Here is a 24,060-nt window from a genome sequence, read left to right on the forward strand (position 1 = left end):
AAGTGAGGGTCAGGGCACAGATGAACGGTAATCAAACACTGCGCATTTTTACCCTCTTTTCCATATATTACGGCGGTGTTAACGGGCCCTTAAGTGTACTAAGAAAGAGTCCAAAAGCATAAACAAGACACGCTTCATAAAAAAAAAAAAAAAATTTTCGTGACTTGTCTAGATCATGCAGGACAGGTCCAGACTACGAACCCTTCCGAGGCACCTGCTCTCTAAAACACTTCCTGGGTGTGGAAATTGTCTCAATGTTTACATCTAGTTTGAGTTTTTGCCGTTTAACTCTGTGACTTGATGAGGATTGCGTAACAAGAAGTGAACACTTACTTAACTAAACCAAATGGTGTTCATGCAAAATCTCACAACGCTGCAAGCAGGATTCGAACCTACGCGGGGAAACCCTATTGGATTTCAAGTCCAACGCCTTAACCACGCGGCCATCGCAGGTGCGAGAGTATGATGTCACAGTTGTCGTATACGAGCCATGCACTACTCACGTCAGGCCGCGACATAAAAAATAAAGTAACAGAAGGCAGGGGCACGTACCAGCAGTGACCTGTTGTCCTCACTTATTTTGCATACTTTCATACAATTAATAAAAATAGCAATACGCATCACTCAAAGTGAATGACAGGGCACAGATGAGCGGTAATCAATCACTGCACATTTCTATCCTCGTATCCCTATATTACGGCGGTGGCAACGGGCCCTTAAGTGTTCTCAGAAAGAGTCCAAAAGCTTAAACAAGACACGCTTCATAAAAAAAGTTCTCTTTTCATAACTTGTCTAGATCAGGCAGGACAGGTCCAGACTACGAACCCTTCCGAGCCACCTACTCTCTAAAACACTTCTTGGGTGTAGAAATTGTCTCAATGTTTACATCTAGTTTGAGTTTTTGCAGTTTAACTCTGTGACTTGATGAGGATTGCGTAATGAGAAGTGAACATTTACTTAACTAAACCAAATGGTGTTCATGCAAAATCTCATGCCGCTGCAAGCAGGATTCAAACCTACGTGGGGAAACCCCATTGGATTTCAAGTCACACGCCTTAACCACTCGGCCATCGCAGCTGTGTGAGTATGATGTCACTGTTGTTGTATACGAGCCATGCGCTACTCATGTCAGGTGGAGACCTAATAAATAAAGTAACGGAAGGACGGGGCACATACCAGCAGTGCCCTGTTGTCCTCACTTATTTCGCAAACTTTCATACAATTAATAAAAATAGCAATATGCATCACTCAAAATGAGTGACAGGACACAGATGAGCGGTAATCAATCACTGCACATTTCTATCCTCGTTTCCCTATATTACGGCGGTGGCAACGGGCCCTTAAGTGTACTCAGAAAGAGTCCAAAAGCTTAAACAAGACACGCTTCATAAAAAAAGTACTCTTTTCATGACTTGTCTAGATCAGGCAGGACAGGTCCAGACTACGAACCCTTCCGAGCCACCTGCTCTCTAAAACACTTCCTGGGTGTGGAAATTGTCTCAATGTTTACATCTAGTTTGAGTTTTTGCCGTTTAACTCTGTGACTTGATGAGGATTGTGTAACGAGAAGTGAACATTTACTTAACTAAACCAAATGGTGTTCATGCAAGATCTCATGACGCTGCAAGCAGGATTCGAACCTGCAAGGGGAAACCCCATTGGGTTTCAAGTCCAACACCTTAACCACTCAGCCATCGCAGCTGCATGAGTATGATGTCACTGTTGTCGTATACGAGCCATGCGCTACTCATGTCAGGCCGAGACCTAAAAAGTAAAGTAACAGAAGGACGGGGCACGTACCAGCAGTGCCCTGTTGTCCTCACTTATTTCGCATACTTTCATACAATTAATAAAAATAGCAAAACGCATCACACAAAGTGAGTGACAGGGCACAGATGAGCGGTAATCAATCTCTGCACATTTCTACTCTTGTTTCCCTATATTAAGGCGGTGGCAACGGGCCCTTAATTGTACTCAAAAAGAGTCCAAAAGCCTAAACAAGACACGCTTCATAAAAAAAATTACTCTTTTCGTAACTTGTCTAGATCAGGCAGGATAGGTCCAGACTACAAACCCTTCCGAGCCACCTGCTCTCTAAAACACTTCCTAGGTGTGGAAATAGTTTCAATGTTTACATCTAGTTTGAGTTTTTGCCATTTAACTCTGTGACTTGATGAATATTGCGTAACAAGAAGTGAACATTTACTTAACTAAACCAAATGGTGTTCATGCAAAATCTCATGACGCTGCAAGCAGGATTCGAACCTACGCAGGGAAACCCCATTTGATTTCAAGTCCAACGCCTTAACCACTCGGCCATCGCAGCTGCATGAGTAGGATGTCACTGTTGTCGTATAAGAGCCATGCGCTACTTATGTCAGGCCGAGACCTAAAAAATAAAGTAACGGAAGAACGGGGCACGTACCAGCAGTGCACTGTTGTCCTCACTTATTTCGCATACTTTCATACAATTAATAAAAATAGCAATACGCATCACTCAAAGTGAGTGACAGGGCACAGATGAGCGGTAATCAATCACTGCACATTTCTACCCTCGTTTCCCTATATTACTGCGGTGGCAACGGGCCCTTAATTGTACTCAGAAAGAGTCCAAAAGCCTAAACAAGACACGCTTCATAAAAAAAATTACTCTTTTCGTAACTTGTCTAGATCAGGCAGGATAGGTCTAGACTACAAACCCTTCCGAGCCACCTGCTCTCTAAAACACTTCCTAGGTGTGGAAATAGTTTCAATGTTTACATCTAGTTTGAGTTTTTGCCATTTAACTCTGTGACTTGATGAGGATTGCGTAACGAGAAGTGAACATTTCCTTAACTTAACCAAATGGTGTTCATGCAAAATCACACTACACTGCAAGCAGGATTCGAACCTGCGCAGGAAAACCCCATTGGATTTCAAGACCAACGCCTTAACCACTCGGCCATCGCAGCTGCATGAGTATGATGTCACTGTTGTCGTATACGAGCCATACGCTGCTCACGTCAGGCCGAGACCTAAAAATTAAAGTTACGGCAGGACGGGCAACGTACCAGCAGTGCCCTGTATCCCCCACTTATTTTGAATGCTTTCATACAATTATTAAAAATAGCAACAAGCATCACTCAAAGTGAGGGTCAGGGCACAGATGAACGGTAATCAAACACTGCGCATTTTTACCCTCTTTTCCATATATTACGGCGGTGTTAACGGGCCCTTAAGTGTACTAAGAAAGAGTCCAAAAGCATAAACAAGACACGCTTCATAAAAAAAATAATAATTTTTTTCGTGACTTGTCTAGATCATGCAGGACAGGTCCAGACTACGAACCCTTCCGAGGCACCTGCTCTCTAAAACACTTCCTGGGTGTGGAAATTGTCTCAATGTTTACATCTAGTTTGAGTTTTTGCCGTTTAACTCTGTGACTTGATGAGGATTGCGTAACAAGAAGTAAACATTTACTTAACTAAACCAAATGGTGTTCATGCAAAATCTCATGACGCTGCAAGCAGGATTCGAACCTACCCGGGGAAACCCCATTGGATTTCAAGTCCAACACCTTAACCACTCGGCCATCGCAGCTGCGTGAGTATGATGTCACAGTTGTCGTATACGAGCCATGCACTACTCACGTCAGGCCGAGACATAAAAAATAAAGTAACAGAAGGACGGGGCACGTACCAGCAGTGCCCTGTTGTCCTCACTTATTTTGCATGCTTTCAGACAATTAATAAAAATAGCAATACGCATCACTCAAAGTGAGTGACAGGGCACCGATGAGCGGTAATCAATCACTGCACATTTCTATCCTCGTTTCCCTATATTACGTCGGTGGCAACGGGCCCTTAAGTGTACTCAGAAAGAGTCCAAAAGCTTAAACAAGACACGCTTCATAAAAAAAGTACTCTTTTCATGACTTGTCTAGATCAGGCAGGACAGGTCCAGACTACGAACCCTTCCGAGCCACCTGCTCTCTAAAACACTTCCTGAGTGTGGAAATTGTCTCAATGTTTACATCTAGTTTGAGTTTTTGCTGTTTAACTCTGTGACTTGATGAGGATTGCGTAATGAGAAGTGAACATTTACTTAACTAAACCAAATGGTGTTCATGCAAAATCTCATGCCGCTGCAAGCAGGATTCAAACCTACGCAGGGAAACCCCATTGGATTTCAAGTCCAACACCTTAACCACTCAGCCATCGCAGCTGCGTGTGTATGATGTCACTGTTGTCGTATACGAGCCATGCGCTACTCATGTCAGGTCGAGACCTAAAAAATAAAGTAACGGAAGGACGGGGCACATACCAGCAGTGCCCTGTTGTCCTCACTTATTTCGCATACTTTCATACAATTAATAAAAATAGCAATATGCATCACTCAAAATGAGTGACAGGGCACAGATGAGCGGTAATCAACCACTGCACATTTCTACCCTCGTTTCCATATATTACGGCGGTGGCAACGGGCCCTTAAGTGTACTCAGAAAGAGTCCAAAAGCCTAAACAAGACACGCTTCATAAAAAAAATTACTCATTCCGTAACTTGTCTAGATCAGGCAGGATAAGTCCAGACTACAAACCCTTCCGAGCCACCTGCTCTCTAAAACACTTCCTAGGTGTGGAAATTGTTTCAATGTTTACATCTAGTTTGAGTTTTTGCCATTTAACTCTGTGACTTGATGAGGATTGCGTAACGAGAAGGGAACATTTCCTTAACTAAACCAAATGGTGTTCATGCAAAATCACACTACGCTGCATGCAGGATTCGAACCTGCGCAGGGAAACCCCATTGGATTTCGAGTCCAACGCCTTAACCACTCGGCCATCGTAGCTGCATGAGTATGATGTCACTGTTGTCGTATACGAGCCATGCTCTGCTCATGTCAGGCGGAGACCAAAAAAATAAAGTAACGGAAGGACGGGGCACGTACCAGCAGTGCCCTGTTGTCCTCACTTATTTTGCATGCTTTCATACAATTAATAAAAATAGCAACATGCATCACTCAAAGTGAGTGAAAGGGCACAGATGAGTGGTAATCAATCACTGCATGTTTCTACCCACTTTTCCCTATATTACGGCGGTGGTAACAGGCCCTTAAGTGTACTAAGAAAGAGTCCAAAAGCCTAAACAAGACATGCATCATAAAAAAAAGTACTCTTTTCATGACTTGTCTAGATCAGGCAGGACAGGTCCAGACTACAAACCCTTCTGAGGCACCTGCTCTCTAAAACACTTCCTGGGTGTGGAAATTGTCTCAATGTTTACATCTAGTTTGAGTTTTTGCCGTTTAACTCTGTGACTTGATGAGGATTGCGTAACAAGAAGTAAACATTTACTTAACTAAACCAAATGGTGTTCATGCAAAATCTCATGACGCTGCAAGCAGGATTCGAACCTACGCGGGGAAACCCCATTGGATTTCAAGTCCAACGCCTTAACCACTCGGCCATCGCAGCTGCGTGAGTATGATGTCACAGTTGTCGTATACTAGCCATGCACTACTCACGTCAGGCCGAGACATAAAAAATAAAGTAACAGAAGGACGGGGCACGTACCAGCAGTGCCCTGTTGTCCTCACTTTTTTTGCATGCTTTCATACAATTAATAAAAATAGCAATACGCATCACTCAAAGTGAGTGACAGGGCACCGATGAGCGGTAATCAATCACTGCACATTTCTATCCTCGTTTCCCTATATTACGGCGGTGGCAACGGGCCCTTAAGTGTACTCAGAAAGAGTCCAAAAGCTTAAACAAGACACGCTTCATAAAAAAAAGTACTCTTTTCATGACTTGTCTAGATCAGGTAGGACAGGTCCAGACTACGAACCCTTCCGAGCCACCTGCTCTCTAAAACACTTCCTGGGTGTGGAAATTGTTTCAATGTTTACATCTAGTTTGAGTTTTTGCAGTTTAACTCTGTGACTTGATGAGGATTGCGTAATGAGAAGTGAACATTAACTTAACTTAACCAAATAGTGTTCATGCAAAATCTCATGCCGCTGCAAGCAGGTTTCGAACCTACGTGGGGAAACCCCATTGAATTTCAAGTCCAACGCCTTTACCACTCGGCCATCGCAGCTGCGTGAGTATGATGTCACTGTTGTCGTATACGAGCCCTGCGCTACTCATGTCAGGTCGAGACCTAAAAAATAAAGTAACGGAAGGACGGGGCACATACCAGCAGTGCCCTGTTGTCCTCACTTATTTCGCATACTTTCATACAATTAATAAAAATAGCAATACGCATCACTCAAAGTGAGTGACAGGGCACCGATGAGCGGTAATCAATCACTGCACATTTCTATCCTCGTTTCCCTATATTACGGCGGTGGCAACAGGCCCTTAAGTGTACTCAGAAAGAGTCCAAAAGCTTAAAGAAGACACGCTTCATAAAAAAAAGTACTCTTTTCATGACTTGTCTAGATCAGGCAGGACAGGTCCAGACTACAAACCCTTCCGAGCCACCAGCTCTCTAAAACACTTCCTAGGTGTGGAAATTGTTTCAATGTTTACATCTAGTTTGAGTTTTTGCCGTTTAACTCTGTGACTTGATGAGGATTGCGTAACAAGAAGTAAACATTTACTTAACTAAACCAAATGGTGTTCATGCAAAATCTCATGATGCTGCAAGCAGGATTCGAACCTACGCGGGGAAACCCCATTGGATTTCAAGTCCAACGCCTTAACCACTCGGCCATCGCAGCTGCGTAAGTATGATGTCACAGTTGTCGTATACGAGCCATGCACTACTCACGTCAGGCCGAGACATAAAAAATAATGTAACAGAAGGACGGGGCACGTACCAGCAGTGCCCTGTTGTCCTCACTTATTTTGCATGCTTTCATACAATTAATAAAAATAGCAATACGCATCACTCAAAGTGAGTGACAGGGCACCGATGAGCGGTAATCAATCACTGCACATTTCTATCCTCGTTTCCCTATATTACGGCGGTGGCAACGAGCCCTTAAGTGTACTCAGAAAGAGTCCAAAAGCTTAAACAAGACACGCTTCATAAAAAAAAGTACTCTTTTCATGACTTGTCTAGATCAGGTAGGACAGGCCCAGACTACGAACCCTTCCGAGGCACCTGCTCTCTAAAACACTTCCTGGGTGTGGAAATTGTCTCAATGTTTACATCTAGTTTGAGTTTTTGCAGTTTAACTCTGTGACTTGATGAGGATTGCGTAATGAGAAGTGAACATTTACTTAACTTAACCAAATGGTGTTCATGCAAAATCTCATGCCGCTGCAAGCAGGATTCGAACCTACGTGGGGAAACCCCATTGGATTTCAAGTCCAACGCCTTAACCACTCGGCCATCGCAGCTGCGTGAGTATAATGTCACTGTTGTCGTATACAAGCCATGCGCTACTCATGTCAGGTCGAGACCTAAAAAATAAAGTAACGGAAGGACGGGGCACATACCAGCAGTGCCCTGTTGTCCTCACTTATTTCGCATACTTTCATACAATTAATAAAAATAGCAATATGCATCACTCAAAATGAGTGACAGGGCACAGATGAGCGGTAATCAGTCACTGCACATTTCTACCCTCGTTTATATATATTACGGCGGTGGCAACGGGCCCTTAAGTGTACTCAGAAAGAGTCCAAAAGCCTAAACAAGACACGCTTCATAAAAAAAATTACTCATTTCGTAACTTGTCTAGATCATGCAGGACAGGTCCAGACTACGAACCCTTCCGAGGCACCTGCTCTCTAAAACACTTCCTGGGTGTGGAAATTGTCTCAATGTTTACATCTAGTTTGAATTTTTGCCGTTTAACTCTGTGACTTGATGAGGATTGCGTAACAAGAAGTAAACATTTACTTAACTAAACCAAATGGTGTTCATGCAAAATCTCATGACGCTGCAAGCAGGATTCGAACCTACGCGGGGAAACCCCATTGGATTTCAAGTCCAACGCCTTAACCACTCGGCCATCGCAGCTGCGTGAGTATAATGTCACTGTTGTCGTATACAAGCCATGCGCTACTCATGTCAGGTCGAGACCTAAAAAATAAAGTAACGGAAGGACGGGGCACATACCAGCAGTGCCCTGTTGTCCTCACTTATTTCGCATACTTTCATACAATTAATAAAAATAGCAATATGCATCACTCAAAATGAGTGACAGGGCACAGATGAGCGGTAATCAGTCACTGCACATTTCTACCCTCGTTTATATATATTACGGCGGTGGCAACGGGCCCTTAAGTGTACTCAGAAAGAGTCCAAAAGCCTAAACAAGACACGCTTCATAAAAAAAATTACTCATTTCGTAACTTGTCTAGATCATGCAGGACAGGTCCAGACTACGAACCCTTCCGAGGCACCTGCTCTCTAAAACACTTCCTGGGTGTGGAAATTGTCTCAATGTTTACATCTAGTTTGAATTTTTGCCGTTTAACTCTGTGACTTGATGAGGATTGCGTAACAAGAAGTAAACATTTACTTAACTAAACCAAATGGTGTTCATGCAAAATCTCATGACGCTGCAAGCAGGATTCGAACCTACGCGGGGAAACCCCATTGGATTTCAAGTCCAACGCCTTAACCACTCGGCCGTCGCAGATGCATGAGTATGATGTCACAGTTGTCGTATACGAGCCATGCACTACTCACGTCAGGCCGAGACATAAAAAATAAAGTAACAGAAGGACGGGGCACGTACCAGCAGTGCCCTGTTGTCCTCACTTATTTTGCATGCTTTCATACAATTAATAAAAATAGCAACATGCATCACTCAAAGTGAGTGAAAGGGCACAGATGAGTGGTAATCAATCACTGCATGTTTCTACCCACTTTTCCCTATATTACGGCGGTGGTAACAGGCCCTTAAGTGTACTATGAAAGAGTCCAAAAGCCTAAACAAGACATGCATCATAAAAAAAACGTACTCTTTTCATGACTTGTCTAGATCAGGTAGGACAGGCCCAGACTACGAACCCTTCCGAGGCACCTGCTCTCTAAAACACTTCCTGGGTGTGGAAATTGTCTCAATGTTTACATCTAGTTTGAGTTTTTGCAGTTTAACTCTGTGACTTGATGAGGATTGCGTAATGAGAAGTGAACATTTACTTAACTTAACCAAATGGTGTTCATGCAAAATCTCATGCCGCTGCAAGCAGGATTCGAACCTACGTGGGGAAACCCCATTGGATTTCAAGTCCAACGCCTTAACCACTCGGCCATCGCAGCTGCGTGAGTATAATGTCACTGTTGTCGTATACAAGCCATGCGCTACTCATGTCAGGTCGAGACCTAAAAAATAAAGTAACGGAAGGACGGGGCACATACCAGCAGTGCCCTGTTGTCCTCACTTATTTCGCATACTTTCATACAATTAATAAAAATAGCAATATGCATCACTCAAAATGAGTGACAGGGCACAGATGAGCGGTAATCAGTCACTGCACATTTCTACCCTCGTTTATATATATTACGGCGGTGGCAACAGGCCCTTAAGTGTACTCAGAAAGAGTCCAAAAGCCTAAACAAGACACGCTTCATAAAAAAAATTACTCATTTCGTAACTTGTCTAGATCAGGCAGGATAGGTCCAGACTAGAAACCCTTCCGAGCCACCTGCTCTCTAAAACACTTCCTAGGTGTGGAAATTGTTTTAATGTTTAGATCTAGTTTGAGTTTTTGCCATTTAACTCTGTGACTTGATGAGGATTGCGTAACGAGAAGTGAACATTTCCTTAACTAAACCAAATGGTGTTCATGCAAAATCATACTACGCTGCAAGCAGGATTCGAACCTGCGCAGGGAAACCCCATTGGATTTCGAGTCCAACGCCTTAACCACTCGGCCATCGCAGCTGCATGAGTATGATGTCACTGTTGTCGTATACGAGCCATGCTCTGCTCATGTCAGGCGGAGACCAAAAAAATAAAGTAACGGAAGGACGGGGCACGTACCAGCAGTGCCCTGTTGTCCTCGCTTATTTTGCATGCTTTCATACAATTAATAAAAATAGCAACATGCATCACTCAAAGTGAGTGAAAGGGCACAGATGAGTGGTAATCAATCACTGCATGTTTCTACCCACTTTTCCCTATATTACGGCGGTGGTAACAGGCCCTTAAGTGTACTATGAAAGAGTCCAAAAGCCTAAACAAGACATGCATCATAAAAAAAACGTACTCTTTTCATGACTTGTCTAGATCAGGCAGGACAGGTCCAGACTACAAACCCTTCCGAGCCACCAGCTCTCTAAAACACTTCCTGGGTGTGGAAATTGTCTCAATGTTTACATCTAGTTTGAGTTTTTTCCATTTAACTCTGTGACTTGGGGCCAGATGTAGGTAGGCATTTACCGGTCGGTAACGGCCGAATTCGGCCGTTACCGACCGGTAAATGCAATTTGAGATGTAGGGCCCTGTATTTTACAGAATCGGTAAATTTACCGATCGGTAAATTTACCGATTCTGTAAAATACCGAATCTGTATTTTTTCCGATTCGGTAAAATTGATATGTAGGTGGGACTCTTCTGAGTCCCACAAGCATTACAGAATCGGTATTTTACCATCAAATATTATTTGATGGTAAAATACCGATTCTGGTGTGCATGCACATGTGTGCATGCACACCTGTGCCATATGACAGGCAGACCTGCCCTTAGGGCAGGTATGCCTGCCACATGGCCCCCGAAGCTTTTTTGGGGGTGCTAGAGGGTGTCAAAGTGACACCCCCTGCACCCTTGTCAGAATCGGTATTTACCGATTCGGTAAATACCGACCGGTAATGCCCCATTCATTCCTATGGGCTTCAAAGCCCATAGGAATGAATGGGGCATTACCGGTCGGTATTTACCGAATCGGTAAATAACGAATTTTACCGATTCGGTAAAAGGGAACATCTGGATTCCCTACATACCAACCCCTCACATTTACCGAATCTTAATTACCGAATCGGTAAAATTCGGTAATTAAGATTCGGTAAATGTTACTTACCTACATCTGGCCCCTGATGAGGATTGCGAACAAGAAGTGAACATTTCCTTAACTAAACCAAATGGTGTTCATGCAAAATCACACTACGCTGCAAGCAGGATTCGAACCTGCGCAGGGAAACCCCATTGGATTTCGAGTCCAACGCCTTAACCACTCGGCCATCGCAGCTGCATGAGTATGATGTCACTGTTGTCGTATACGAGCCATACTCTGCTCATGTCAGGCCGAGACCAAAAAATAAAGTAACAGAAGGTCGGGGCACGTACCAGCAGTGCCCTGTTGTCCTCACTTATTTTGCATGCTTTCATACAATTAATAAAAATAGCAACATGCATCACTCAAAGTGAGTGAAAGGGCACAGATGAGTGGTAATCAATCATTGCGCATTTCTACCCTCTTTTCCCTATATTACGGCGGTGGTAACGGGCCCTTAAGTGTACTAAGAAAGAGTCCAAAAGCCTAAACAAGACACGCTTCATAAAAAAATAATTACTCTTTTCATGACTTGTCTAGATCATGCAGGACAGGTCCAGACTACGAACCCTTCCGAGGCACCTGCGCTCTAAAACACTTCCTGGGTGTGGAAATTGTCTCAATGTTTACATCTAGTTTGAATTTTTGCCGTTTAACTCTGTGACTTGATGAGGATTGCGTAACAAGAAGTAAACATTTACTTAACTAAACCAAATGGTGTTCATGCAAAATCTCATGACGCTGCAAGCAGGATTCGAACCTACGCGGGGAAACCCCATTGGATTTCAAGTCCAACGCCTTAACCACTCGGCCGTCGCAGCTGCATGAGTATGATGTCACAGTTGTCGTATACGAGCCATGCACTACTCACGTCAGGCCGAGACATAAAAAATAAAGTAACAGAAGAACGGGGCACGTACCAGCAGTGCCCTGTTGTCCTCACTTATTTTGCATGCTTTCATACAATTAATAAAAATAGCAACATGCATCACTCAAAGTGAGTGAAAGGGCACAGATGAGTGGTAATCAATCACTGCATGTTTCTACCCACTTTTCCCTATATTACGGCAGTGGTAACAGGCCCTTAAGTGTACTATGAAAGAGTCCAAAAGCCTAAACAAGACATGCATCATAAAAAAAACGTACTCTTTTCATGACTTGTCTAGATCAGGCAGGACAGGTCCAGACTACAAACCCTTCCGAGCCACCAGCTCTCTAAAACACTTCCTGGGTGTGGAAATTGTCTCAATGTTTACATCTAGTTTGAGTTTTTTCCATTTAACTCTGTGACTTGGGGCCAGATGTAGGTAGGCATTTACCGGTCGGTAACGGCCGAATTCGGCCGTTACCGACCGGTAAATGCAATTTGAGATGTAGGGCCCTGTATTTTACAGAATCGGTAAATTTACAGATCGGTAAATTTACCGATTCTGTAAAATACCGAATCTGTATTTTTTCCGATTCGGTAAAATTGATATGTAGGTGGGACTCTTCTGAGTCCCACAAGCATTACAGAATCGGTATTTTACCATCAAATATTATTTGATGGTAAAATACCGATTCTGGTGTGCATGCACATGTGTGCATGCACACCTGTGCCATATGACAGGCAGACCTGCCCTTAGGGCAGGTATGCCTGCCACATGGCCCCCGAAGCTTTTTTGGGGGTGCTAGAGGGTGTCAAAGTGACACCCCCTGCACCCTTGTCAGAATCGGTATTTACCGATTCGGTAAATACCGACCGGTAATGCCCCATTCATTCCTATGGGCTTCAAAGCCCATAGGAATGAATGGGGCATTACCGGTCGGTATTTACCGAATCGGTAAATACCGAATTTTACCGATTCGGTAAAAGGGAACATCTGGATTCCCTACATACCAACCCCTCACATTTACCGAATCTTAATTACCGAATCGGTAAAATTCGGTAATTAAGGTTCGGTAAATGTTACTTACCTACATCTGGCCCCTGATGAGGATTGCGAACAAGAAGTGAACATTTCCTTAACTAAACCAAATGGTGTTCATGCAAAATCACACTACGCTGCAAGCAGGATTCGAACCTGCGCAGGGAAACCCCATTGGATTTCGAGTCCAATGCCTTAACCACTCGGCCATCGCAGCTGCATGAGTATGATGTCACTGTTGTCGTATACGAGCCATACTCTGCTCATGTCAGGCCGAGACCAAAAAATAAAGTAACAGAAGGACGGGGCACGTACCAGCAGTGCCCTGTTGTCCTCACTTATTTTGCATGCTTTCATACAATTAATAAAAATAGCAACATGCATCACTCAAAGTGAGTGAAAGGGCACAGATGAGTGGTAATCAATCATTGCGCATTTCTACCCTCTTTTCCCTATATTACGGCGGTGGTAACGGGCCCTTAAGTGTACTAAGAAAGAGTCCAAAAGCCTAAACAAGACACGCTTCATAAAAAAATAATTACTCTTTTCATGACTTGTCTAGATCATGCAGGACAGGTCCAGACTACGAACCCTTCCGAGGCACCTGCGCTCTAAAACACTTCCTGGGTGTGGAAATTGTCTCAATGTTTACATCTAGTTTGAATTTTTGCCGTTTAACTCTGTGACTTGATGAGGATTGCGTAACAAGAAGTAAACATTTACTTAACTAAACCAAATGGTGTTCATGCAAAATCTCATGACGCTGCAAGCAGGATTCGAACCTACGCGGGGAAACCCCATTGGATTTCAAGTCCAACGCCTTAACCACTCGGCCGTCGCAGCTGCGTGAGTATGATGTCACAGTTGTCGTATACGAGCCATGCACTACTCACGTCAGGCCGAGACATAAAAAATAAAGTAACAGAAGGACGGGGCACGTACCAGCAGTGCCCTGTTGTCCTCACTTATTTTGCATGCTTTCAGACAATTAATAAAAATAGCAATACGCATCACTCAAAGTGAGTGACAGGGCACCGATGAGCGGTAATCAATCACTGCAGATTTCTATCCTCGTTTCCCTATATTACGGCGGTGGCAACGGGCCCTTAAGTGTACTCAGAAAGAGTCCAAAAGCTTAAACAAGACACGCTTCATAAAAAAAAGTACTCTTTTCATGACTTGTCTAGATCAGGCAGGACAGGTCCAGACTACGAACCCTTCCGAGCCACCTGCTCTCTAAAACACTTCCTAGGTGTGGAAATTGTTTTAATGTTTACATCTAGTTTGAGTTTTTGCCATTTAACTCTGTGACTTGATGAGGATTGCGTAACGAGAAGTGAACATTTCCTTAACTAAACCAAATGGTGTTCATGCAAAATCTCATGACGCTACAAGCAGGATTTGAACCTACGCGGGGAAACCCCAATGGATTTCAAGTCCAACACCTTAACCACTCGGCCATCGCAGCTGCGTGAGTATAATGGCACAGTTGTCGTATACGAGCCATGCACTACTCACGTCAGGCCGAGACATAAAAAATAAAGTAACAGAAGGACGGGGCACGTACCAGCAGTGCCCTGTTGTCCTCACTTATTTTGCATGCTTTGATACAATTAATAAAAATAGCAATACGCATCACTCAAAGTGAGTGACAGGGCACCGATGAGCGGTAATCAATCACTGCACATTTCTATCCTCGTTTCCCTATATTACGGCGGTGGCAACGGGCCCTTAAGTGTACTCAGAAAGAGTCCAAAAGCTTAAACAAGACACGCTTCATAAAAAAAGTACTCTTTTCATGACTTGTCTAGATCAGGCAGGACAGGTCCAGACTACGAACCCTTCCGAGCCACCTGCTCTCTAAAACACTTCCTAGGTGTGGAAATTGTTTTAATGTTTACATCTAGTTTGAGTTTTTGCCATTTAACTCTGTGACTTGATGAGGATTGCGTAACGAGAAGTGAACATTTCCTTAACTAAACCAAATGGTGTTCATGCAAAATCATACTACGCTGCAAGCAGGATTCGAACCTGCGCAGGGAAACCCCATTGGATTTCGAGTCCAACGCCTTAACCAGTCGGCCATCGCAGCTGCATGAGTATGATGTCACTGTTGTCGTATACGAGCCATGCTCTGCTCATGTCAGGCGGAGACCAAAAAAATTAAGTAACGGAAGGACGGGGCACGTACCAGCAGTGCCCTGTTGTCCTCGCTTATTTTGCATGCTTTCATACAATTAATAAAAATAGCAACATGCATCACTCAAAGTGAGTGAAAGGGCACAGATGAGTGGTAATCAATCACTGCATGTTTCTACCCACTTTTCCCTATATTACGGCGGTGGTAACAGGCCCTTAAGTGTACTATGAAAGAGTCCAAAAGCCTAAACAAGACATGCATCATAAAAAAAAGTACTCTTTTCATGACTTGTCTAGATCAGGCAGGACAGGTCCAGACTACAAACCCTTCCGAGCCACCAGCTCTCTTAAACACTTCCTGGGTGTGGAAATTGTCTCAATGTTTACATCTAGTTTGAGTTTTTTCCATTTAACTCTGTGACTTGATGAGGATTGCGAACAAGAAGTGAACATTTCCTTAACTAAACCAAATGGTGTTCATGCAAAATCTCATGACGCTGCAAGCAGGATTCGAACCAGCGCAGGGAAACCCCATTGGATTTCGAGTCCAACGCCTTAACCACTCGGCCATCGCAGCTGCATGAGTATGATGTCACTGTTGTCGTATACGAGCCATACTCTGCTCATGTCAGGCCGAGACCAAAAAATAAAGTAACAGAAGGACGGGGCACGTACCAGCAGTGCCCTGTTGTCCTCACTTATTTTGCATGCTTTCATACAATTAATAAAAATAGCAACATGCATCACTCAAAGTGAGTGAAAGGGCACCGATGAGCGGTAATCAATCACTGCACATTTCTATCCTCGTTTCCCTATATTACAGCGGTGGTAACGGGCCCTTAAGTGTACTCAGAAAGAGTCCAAAAGCTTAAACAAGACACGCTTCATAAAAAAAAGTACTCTTTTCATGACTTGTCTAGATCAGGCAGGACAGGTCCTGACTACGAACCCTTCCGAGCCACCTGCTCTCTAAAACACTTCCTGAGTGTGGAAATTGTCTCAATGTTTACATCTAGTTTGAGTTTTTGCAGTTTAACTCTGTGACTTGATGAGGATTGCGTAATGAGAAGTGAACATTTACTTAACTAAACCAAATGGTGTTCATGCAAAATCTCATGCCGCTGCAAGCAGGATTCAAACCTACGCAGGGAAACCCCATTGGATTTCAAGTCCAACACCTTAACCACTCGGCCATCGCAGCTGCGTGAGTATGATGTCACAGTTGTCGTATACGAGCCATGCACTACTCACGTCAGGCCGAGATATAAAAAATAAAGTAACAGAAGGACGGGACACGTACCAGCAGTGCCCTGTTGTCCTCACTTATTTGGCATGCTTTCATACAATTAATAAAAATAGCAATACGCATCACTCAAAGTGAGTGACAGGGCACCGATGAGCGGTAATCAATCACTGCACATTTCTATCCTCGTTTCCCTATATTACGGCGGTGGCAACGGGCCCTTAAGTGTACTCAGAAAGAGTCCAAAAGCCTAAACAAGACACGCTTCATAAAAAAAATTACTCATTTCGTAACTTGTCTAGATAAGGCAGGATAGGTCCAGACTACAAACCCTTCCGAGCCACCTGCTCTCTAAAACACTTCCTAGGTGTGGAAATTGTTTCAATGTTTACATCTAGTTTGAGTTTTTGCCATTTAACTCTGTGACTTGATGAGGATTGCGTAATGAGAAGTGAACATTTACTTAACTAAACCAAATGGTGTTCATGCAAAATCTCATGCCGCTGCAAGCAGGATTCAAACCTACGTGGGGAAACCCCATTGGATTTCAAGTCCAACGCCTTAACCACTCGGCCATCGCAGCTGTGTGAGTATGATGTCACTGTTGTCGTATACGAGCCATGCGCTACTCATGTCAGGTGGAGACCTAATAAATAAAGTAACGGAAGGACGGGGCACATACCAGCAGTGCCCTGTTGTCCTCACTTATTTCGCAAACTTTCATACAATTAATAAAAATAGCAATATGCATCACTCAAAATGAGTGACAGGGCACAGATGAGCGGTAATCAATCACTGCACATTTCTATCCTCGTTTCCCTATATTACGGCGGTGGCAACGGGCCCTTAAGTGTACTCAGAAAGAGTCCAAAAGCTTAAACAAGACACGCTTCATAAAAAAAGTACTCTTTTCATGACTTGTCTAGATCAGGCAGGACAGGTCCAGACTACGAACCCTTCCGAGCCACCTGCTCTCTAAAACACTTCCTGGGTGTGGAAATTGTCTCAATGTTTACATCTAGTTTGAGTTTTTGCCGTTTAACTCTGTGACTTGATGAGGATTGTGTAACGAGAAGTGAACATTTACTTAACTAAACCAAATGGTGTTCATGCAAAATCTCATGACGCTGCAAGCAGGATTCGAACCTGCAAGGGGAAACCCCATTGGGTTTCAAGTCCAACACCTTAACCACTCAGCCATCGCAGCTGCATGAGTATGATGTCACTGTTGTCGTATACGAGCCATGCGCTACTCATGTCAGGCCGAGACCTAAAAAGTAAAGTAACAGAAGGACGGGGCACGTACCAGCAGTGCCCTGTTGTCCTCACTTATTTCGCATACTTTCATACAATTAATAAAAATAGCAAAACGCATCACACAAAGTGAGTGACAGGGCACAGATGAGCGGTAATCAATCTCTGCACATTTCTACTCTTGTTTCCCTATATTAAGGCGGTGGCAACGGGCCCTTAATTGTACTCAAAAAGAGTCCAAAAGCCTAAACAAGACACGCTTCATAAAAAAAATTACTCTTTTCGTAACTTGTCTAGATCAGGCAGGATAGGTCCAGACTACAAACCCTTCCGAGCCACCTGCTCTCTAAAACACTTCCTAGGTGTGGAAATAGTTTCAATGTTTACATCTAGTTTGAGTTTTTGCCATTTAACTCTGTGACTTGATGAGGATTGCGTAACAAGAAGTGAACATTTACTTAACTAAACCAAATGGTGTTCATGCAAAATCTCATGACGCTGCAAGCAGGATTCAAACCTACGCGGGGAAACCCCATTGGATTTCAAGTCCAACACCTTAACCACTCGGCCATCACAGCTGCGTGAGTATGATGTCACAGTTGTCGAATACGAGCCATGCACTACTCACGTCAGGCCGAGACATAAAAAATAAAGTAACAGAAGGACGGGGCACGTACCAGCAGTGCCCTGTTGTCCTCACTTATTTTGCATGCTTTCATACAATTAATAAAAATAGCAATACGCATCACTCAAAGTGAGTGACAGGGCACAGATGAGCGGTAATCAATCACTGCACATTTCTATCCTCAGATCCCTATATTACGGTGGTGGCAACGGGCCCTTAAGTGTACTCAGAAAGAGTCCAAAAGCTTAAACAAGACACGCTTCATAAAAAAAAGTACTCTTTTCATGACTTGTCTAGATCAGGCAGGACAGGTCCAGACTACGAACCCTTCCGAGCCACCTGCTCTCTAAAACACTTCCTGGGTGTGGAAATTGTCTCAATGTTTACATCTAGTTTGAGTTTTTGCAGTTTAACTCTGTGACTTGATGAGGATTGCGTAATGAGAAGTGAACATTTACTTAACTAAACCAAATGGTGTTCATGCAAAATCTCATGCCGCTGCAAGCAGGATTCTAACCTATGCGGGGAAACCCCATTGGATTTCAAGTCCAACGCCTTAACCACTCGGCCATCGCTGCTGCGTGAGTATGATGTCACTGTTGTCGTATACGAGCCATGCGCTACTCATGTCAGGTGGAGACCTAAAAAATAAAGTAACGGAAGGACGGGGCACATACCAGCAGTGCCCTGTTGTCCTCACTTATTTCGTAATACTTTCATACAATTAATAAAAATAGCAATATGCATCACTCAAAGTGAGTGAAAGGGCACAGATGAGTGGTAATCAATCACTGCATGTTTCTACCCACTTTTCCCTATATTACGGCTGTGGTAACGGGCCCTTAAGTGTACTAAGAAAGAGTCCAAAAGCCTAAACAAGACATGCTTCATAAAAAAAGTACTCTTTTCATGACTTGTCTAGATCAGGCAGGACAGGTTCAGACTACAAACCCTTCCGAGCCACCAGCTCTCTAAAACACTTCCTGGGTGTAGAAATTGTCTCAATGTTTACATCTAGTTTGAGTTTTTTCCATTTAACTCTGTGACTTGATGAGGATTGCGTAACGAGAAGTGAACATTTACTTAACTAAACCAAATGGTGTTCATGCAAAATCACACTACGCTGCAAGCAGGATTCGAGCCTGCGCAGGGAAACCAGATTGGATTTCGAGTCCAACGCCTTAACCACTCAGCCATCGCAGCTGCATGAGTATGATGTCACTGTTGTCGTATACGAGCCATACGCTGCTCACGTCAGGCCGAGACCTAAAAATTAAAGTAACGGCAGAACGGGGCACGTACCAGCAGTGCCCTGTATCCCCCACTTATTTTAAATGCTTTCATACAATTAATAAAAATAGCAACAAGCATCACTCAAAGTGAGGGTCAGGGCACAGATGAGCGGTAATCAATCACTGCGCATTTCTACCCTCTTTTCCCTATATTACGGTGGTGATAACGGGCCCTTAAGTGTACTAAGAAAGAGTCCAAAAGCCTAAACTAGACACGCTTCATAAAAAAAAAAATTACTCTTTTCGTGACTTGTCTAGATCAGGCAGGACAGGTCCAGACTACGAACCCTTCCGAGCCACCTGCTCTCTAAAACACTTCCTGGGTGTGGAAATTGTCTCAATGTTTACATCTAGTTTGAGTTTTTGCCGTTTAACTCTGTGACTTGATGAGGATTGCGTAACGAGAAGTGAACATTTACTTAACTAAACCAAATGGTGTTCATGCAAAATCTCATGACGCTGCAAGCAGGATTCGAACCTGCACGGGGAAACCCCATTGGGTTTCAAGTCCAACACCTTAACCACTCAGCCATCGCAGCTGCATGAGTATGATGTCACTGTTGTCGTATACGAGCCATGCGCTACTCATGTCAGGCCGAGACCTAAAAAGTAAAGTAACAGAAGGACGGGGCACGTACCAGCAGTGCCCTGTTGTCCTCACTTATTTCGCATACTTTCATACAATTAATAAAAATAGCAAAACGCATCACACAAAGTGAGTGACAGGGCACAGATGAGCGGTAATCAATCTCTGCACATTTCTACTCTCGTTTCCCTATATTACGGCGGTGGCAAAGGGCCCTTAATTGTACTCAAAAAGAGTCCAAAAGCCTAAACAAGACACGCTTCATAAAAAAAAAATTACTCTTTTCGTAACTTGTCTAGATCAGGCAGGATAAGTCCAGACTACAAACCCTTCCGAGCCACCTGCTCTCTAAAACACTTCCTAGGTGTGGAAATAGTTTCAATGTTTACATCTAGTTTGAGTTTTTGCCATTTAACTCTGTGACTTGATGAGGATTGCGTAAAAAGAAGTGAACATTTACTTAACTAAACCAAATGGTGTTCATGCAAAATCTCATGACGCTGCAAGCAGGATTCGAACCTATGCGGGGAAACCCCATTGGATTTCAAGCCCAACGCCTTAACCACTCGGCCATCGCAGCTGCGTGAGTAGGATGTCACTGTTGTCGTATACGAGCCATGCGCTACTCATGTCAGGTGGAGACCTAAAAAATAAAGTAACGGAAGGACGGGGCACATACCAGCAGTGCCCTGTTGTCCTCACTTATTTCGAAAACTTTCATACAATTAATAAAAATAGCAATACGCATCACTCAAAGTGAGTGACAGGGCACAGATGAGCGGTAATCAATCACTGCACATTTCTATCCTCGTTTCCCTATATTACGGCGGTGGCAACGGGCCCATAAGTGTACTCAGAAAGAGTCCAAAAGCTTAAACAAGACACGCTTCATAAAAAAAGTACTCTTTTCATGACTTGTCTAGATCAGGCAGGACAGGTCCAGACTACGAACCCTTCCGAGCCACCTGCTCTCTAAAACACTTCTTGGGTGTGGAAATTGTCTCAATGTTTACATCTAGTTTGAGTTTTTGCAGTTTAACTCTGTGACTTGATGAGGATTGCGTAATGAGAAGTGAACATTTACTTAACTAAACCAAATGGTGTTCATGCAAAATCTCATGCCGCTGCAAGCAGGATTCGAACCTATGCGGGGAAACCCCATTGGATTTCAAGTCCAACGCCTTAACCACTCGGCCATCGCAGCTGCGTGAGTAGGATGTCACTGTTGTCGTATACGAGCCATGCGCTACTCATGTCAGGTGGAGACCTAAAAAATAAAGTAACGGAAGGACGGGGCACATACCAGCAGTGCCCTGTTGTCCTCACTTATTTCGCAAACTTTCATACAATTAATAAAAATAGCAATATGCATCACTCAAAATGAGTGACAGGGCACAGATGAGCGGTAATCAATCACTGCACATTTCTATCCTCGTTTCCCTATATTACGGCGGTGGCAACGGGCCCTTAAGTGTACTCAGAAAGAGTCCAAAAGCTTAAACGAGACACGCTTCATAAAAAAAGTACTCTTTTCATGACTTGTCTAGATCAGCCAGGACAGGTCCAGACTACGAACCCTTCCGAGCCACCTGCTCTCTAAAACACTTCCTGGGTGTGGAAATTGTCTCAATGTTTACATCTAGTTTGAGTTTTTGCCGTTTAACTCTGTGACTTGATGAGGATTGCGTAACGAGAAGTGAACATTTACTTAACTAAACCAAATGGTGTTCATGCAAAATCTCATGACGCTGCAAGCAGGATTCGAACCTGCACGGGGAAACCCCATTGGGTTTCAAGTCCAACACCTTAACCACTCAGCCATCGCAACTGCATGAGTATGATGTCACTGTTGTCGTATACGAGCCATGCGCTACTCATGTCAGGCCGAGACCTAAAAAGTAAAGTAACAGAAGGACGGGGCACGTACCAGCAGTGCCCTGTTGTCCTCACTTATTTCGCATACTTTCATACAATTAATAAAAATAGCAAAACGCATCACACAAAGTGAGTGACAGGGCACAGATGAGCGGTAATCAATCTCTGCACATTTCTACTCTCCTTTCCCTATATTACGGCGGTGGCAACGGGCCCTTAATTGTACTCAGAAAGAGTCCAAAAGCCAAAACAAGACACGCTTCATAAAAAAAAATTACTCTTTTCGTAACTTGTCTAGATCAGGCAGGATAGGTCCAGACTACAAACCCTTCCGAGCCACCTGCTCTCTAAAACACTTCCTAGGTGAGGAAAAAGTTTCAATGTTTACATCTAGTTTGAGTTTTTGCCATTTAACTCTGTGACTTGATGAGGATTGCGTAACAAGAAGTGAACAATTACTTAACTAAACCAAATGGTGTTCATGCAAAATCTCATGACGCTGAAAGCAGGATTCGAACCTACGCGGGGAAACCCCATTGGATTTCAAGTCCAACGCCTTAACCACTCGGCCATCGCAGCTGCGTGAGTATGATGTCACAGTTGTCGAATACGAGCCATGCACTACTCACGTCAGGCCGAGACATAAAAAATAAAGTAACAGAAGGACGGGGCACGTACCAGCAGTGCCCTGTTGTCCTCACTTATTTTGCATGCTTTCATACAATTAATACAAATAGCAATACGCATCACTCAAAGTGAGTGACAGGGCACAGATGAGCAGTAATCAATCACTGCACATTTCTATCCTCGTATCCCTATATTACGGCGGTGGCAACGGGCCCATAAGTGTACTCAGAAAGAGTCCAAAAGCTTAAACAAGACACGCTTCATAAAAAAAAGTACTCTTTTCATGACTTGTCTAGATCAGGCAGGACAGGTCCAGACTACGAACCCTTCCGAGCCACCTGCTCTCTAAAACACTTCCTGGGTGTGGAAATTGTCTCAATGTTTACATCTAGTTTGAGTTTTTGCAGTTTAACTCTGTGACTTGATGAGGATTGCGTAATGAGAAGTGAACATTTACTTAAGTAAACCAAATGGTGTTCATGCAAAATCTCATGCCGCTGCAAGCAGGATTCGAACCTATGCGGGGAAACCCCATTGGATTTTAAGTCCAACGCCTTAACCACTCGGCCATCGCAGCTGCGTGAGTAGGATGTCACTGTTGTCGTATACGAGCCATGCGCTAGTCATGTCAGGTGGAGACCTAAAAAATAAGTAACGGAAGGACGGGGCACATACCAGCAGTGCCCTGTTGTCCTCACTTATTTCGCAAACTTTCATACAATTAATAAAAATAGCAATATGCATCATTCAAAATGAGTGACAGGGCACCGATGAGCGGTAATCAATCACTGCACATTTCTATCCTCGTTTCCCTATATTACGGCGGTGGCAACGGGCCCTTAAGTGTACTCAGAAAGAGTCCAAAAGCTTAAACAAGACACGCTTCATAAAAAAAGTACTCTTTTCATGACTTGTCTAGATCAGGCAGGACAGGTCCAGACTACGAACCCTTCCGAGCCACCTGCTCGCTAAAACACTTCCTGGGTGTGGAAATTGTCTCAATGTTTACATCTAGTTTGAGTTTTTGCCATTTAACTCTGTGACTTGATGAGGATTGCGTAACGAGAAGTGAACATTTACTTAACTAAACCAAATGGTGTTCATGCAAAATCTCATGACACTGCAAGCAGGTTTCGAACCTGCATGGGGAAACCCCATTGGGTTTCAAGTCCAACACCTTAACCACTCAGCCATCGCAGCTGCATGAGTATGATGTCACTGTTGTCGTATACGAGCCATGCGCTACTCATGTCAGGCTGAGACCTAAAAAGTAAAGTAACAGAAGGACGGGGCACGTACCAGCAGTGCCCTGTTGTCCTCACTTATTTCGCATACTTTCATACAATTAATAAAAATAGCAAAACGCATCACACAAAGTGAGTGACAGGGCACAGATGAGCGGTAATCAATCTATGCACATTTCTACTCTCGTTTCCCTATATTACGGCGGTGGCAACGGGCCCTTATTTGTACTCAGAAAGAGTCCAAAAGCCTAAACAAGACACGCTTCATAAAAAAAAAATTACTCTTTTCGTAACTTGTCTAGATCAGGCAGGATAGGTCCAGACTACAAAC

The 24,060-nt window shown here is 43.6% G+C and overlaps 19 non-coding genes across 19 annotated transcripts; all 19 read right to left on the minus strand.

Moving 5' to 3' along the window:
* Positions 1-3,497: 3,497 nt before the first annotated feature.
* Positions 3,498-3,579, minus strand: TRNAS-UGA (transfer RNA serine (anticodon UGA)). Its single transcript has one exon. It is a non-coding gene; the product is annotated as a tRNA-Ser (tRNA).
* Positions 3,580-4,746: 1,167 nt separating this feature from the next.
* TRNAS-CGA (transfer RNA serine (anticodon CGA)) lies at positions 4,747-4,828 on the minus strand. Its single transcript has one exon. It is a non-coding gene; the product is annotated as a tRNA-Ser (tRNA).
* Positions 4,829-5,371: 543 nt separating this feature from the next.
* On the minus strand, positions 5,372-5,453 carry TRNAS-UGA (transfer RNA serine (anticodon UGA)). The gene has a single exon. It is a non-coding gene; the product is annotated as a tRNA-Ser (tRNA).
* A 1,168-nt stretch (positions 5,454-6,621) lies between these two features.
* On the minus strand, positions 6,622-6,703 carry TRNAS-UGA (transfer RNA serine (anticodon UGA)). Its single transcript has one exon. It is a non-coding gene; the product is annotated as a tRNA-Ser (tRNA).
* Positions 6,704-7,246: 543 nt separating this feature from the next.
* TRNAS-UGA (transfer RNA serine (anticodon UGA)) lies at positions 7,247-7,328 on the minus strand. The gene has a single exon. It is a non-coding gene; the product is annotated as a tRNA-Ser (tRNA).
* Positions 7,329-7,871: 543 nt separating this feature from the next.
* On the minus strand, positions 7,872-7,953 carry TRNAS-UGA (transfer RNA serine (anticodon UGA)). The gene has a single exon. It is a non-coding gene; the product is annotated as a tRNA-Ser (tRNA).
* A 1,169-nt stretch (positions 7,954-9,122) lies between these two features.
* TRNAS-UGA (transfer RNA serine (anticodon UGA)) lies at positions 9,123-9,204 on the minus strand. The gene has a single exon. It is a non-coding gene; the product is annotated as a tRNA-Ser (tRNA).
* A 543-nt stretch (positions 9,205-9,747) lies between these two features.
* On the minus strand, positions 9,748-9,829 carry TRNAS-CGA (transfer RNA serine (anticodon CGA)). The gene has a single exon. It is a non-coding gene; the product is annotated as a tRNA-Ser (tRNA).
* Positions 9,830-11,050: 1,221 nt separating this feature from the next.
* Positions 11,051-11,132, minus strand: TRNAS-CGA (transfer RNA serine (anticodon CGA)). The gene has a single exon. It is a non-coding gene; the product is annotated as a tRNA-Ser (tRNA).
* A 544-nt stretch (positions 11,133-11,676) lies between these two features.
* On the minus strand, positions 11,677-11,758 carry TRNAS-UGA (transfer RNA serine (anticodon UGA)). Its single transcript has one exon. It is a non-coding gene; the product is annotated as a tRNA-Ser (tRNA).
* Positions 11,759-12,979: 1,221 nt separating this feature from the next.
* On the minus strand, positions 12,980-13,061 carry TRNAS-CGA (transfer RNA serine (anticodon CGA)). Its single transcript has one exon. It is a non-coding gene; the product is annotated as a tRNA-Ser (tRNA).
* A 544-nt stretch (positions 13,062-13,605) lies between these two features.
* Positions 13,606-13,687, minus strand: TRNAS-UGA (transfer RNA serine (anticodon UGA)). The gene has a single exon. It is a non-coding gene; the product is annotated as a tRNA-Ser (tRNA).
* Positions 13,688-14,854: 1,167 nt separating this feature from the next.
* Positions 14,855-14,936, minus strand: TRNAS-CGA (transfer RNA serine (anticodon CGA)). Its single transcript has one exon. It is a non-coding gene; the product is annotated as a tRNA-Ser (tRNA).
* A 542-nt stretch (positions 14,937-15,478) lies between these two features.
* Positions 15,479-15,560, minus strand: TRNAS-CGA (transfer RNA serine (anticodon CGA)). The gene has a single exon. It is a non-coding gene; the product is annotated as a tRNA-Ser (tRNA).
* Positions 15,561-16,727: 1,167 nt separating this feature from the next.
* TRNAS-UGA (transfer RNA serine (anticodon UGA)) lies at positions 16,728-16,809 on the minus strand. The gene has a single exon. It is a non-coding gene; the product is annotated as a tRNA-Ser (tRNA).
* A 2,417-nt stretch (positions 16,810-19,226) lies between these two features.
* Positions 19,227-19,308, minus strand: TRNAS-CGA (transfer RNA serine (anticodon CGA)). Its single transcript has one exon. It is a non-coding gene; the product is annotated as a tRNA-Ser (tRNA).
* A 1,797-nt stretch (positions 19,309-21,105) lies between these two features.
* On the minus strand, positions 21,106-21,187 carry TRNAS-UGA (transfer RNA serine (anticodon UGA)). The gene has a single exon. It is a non-coding gene; the product is annotated as a tRNA-Ser (tRNA).
* Positions 21,188-22,355: 1,168 nt separating this feature from the next.
* TRNAS-UGA (transfer RNA serine (anticodon UGA)) lies at positions 22,356-22,437 on the minus strand. Its single transcript has one exon. It is a non-coding gene; the product is annotated as a tRNA-Ser (tRNA).
* Positions 22,438-22,980: 543 nt separating this feature from the next.
* Positions 22,981-23,062, minus strand: TRNAL-UAA (transfer RNA leucine (anticodon UAA)). The gene has a single exon. It is a non-coding gene; the product is annotated as a tRNA-Leu (tRNA).
* Positions 23,063-24,060: the final 998 nt, after the last annotated feature.

This window comes from Lissotriton vulgaris, chromosome 11, assembly GCF_964263255.1.
Source record: "Lissotriton vulgaris chromosome 11, aLisVul1.2, whole genome shotgun sequence".
Classification (NCBI taxonomy): Eukaryota; Metazoa; Chordata; class Amphibia; order Caudata; family Salamandridae; genus Lissotriton; species Lissotriton vulgaris.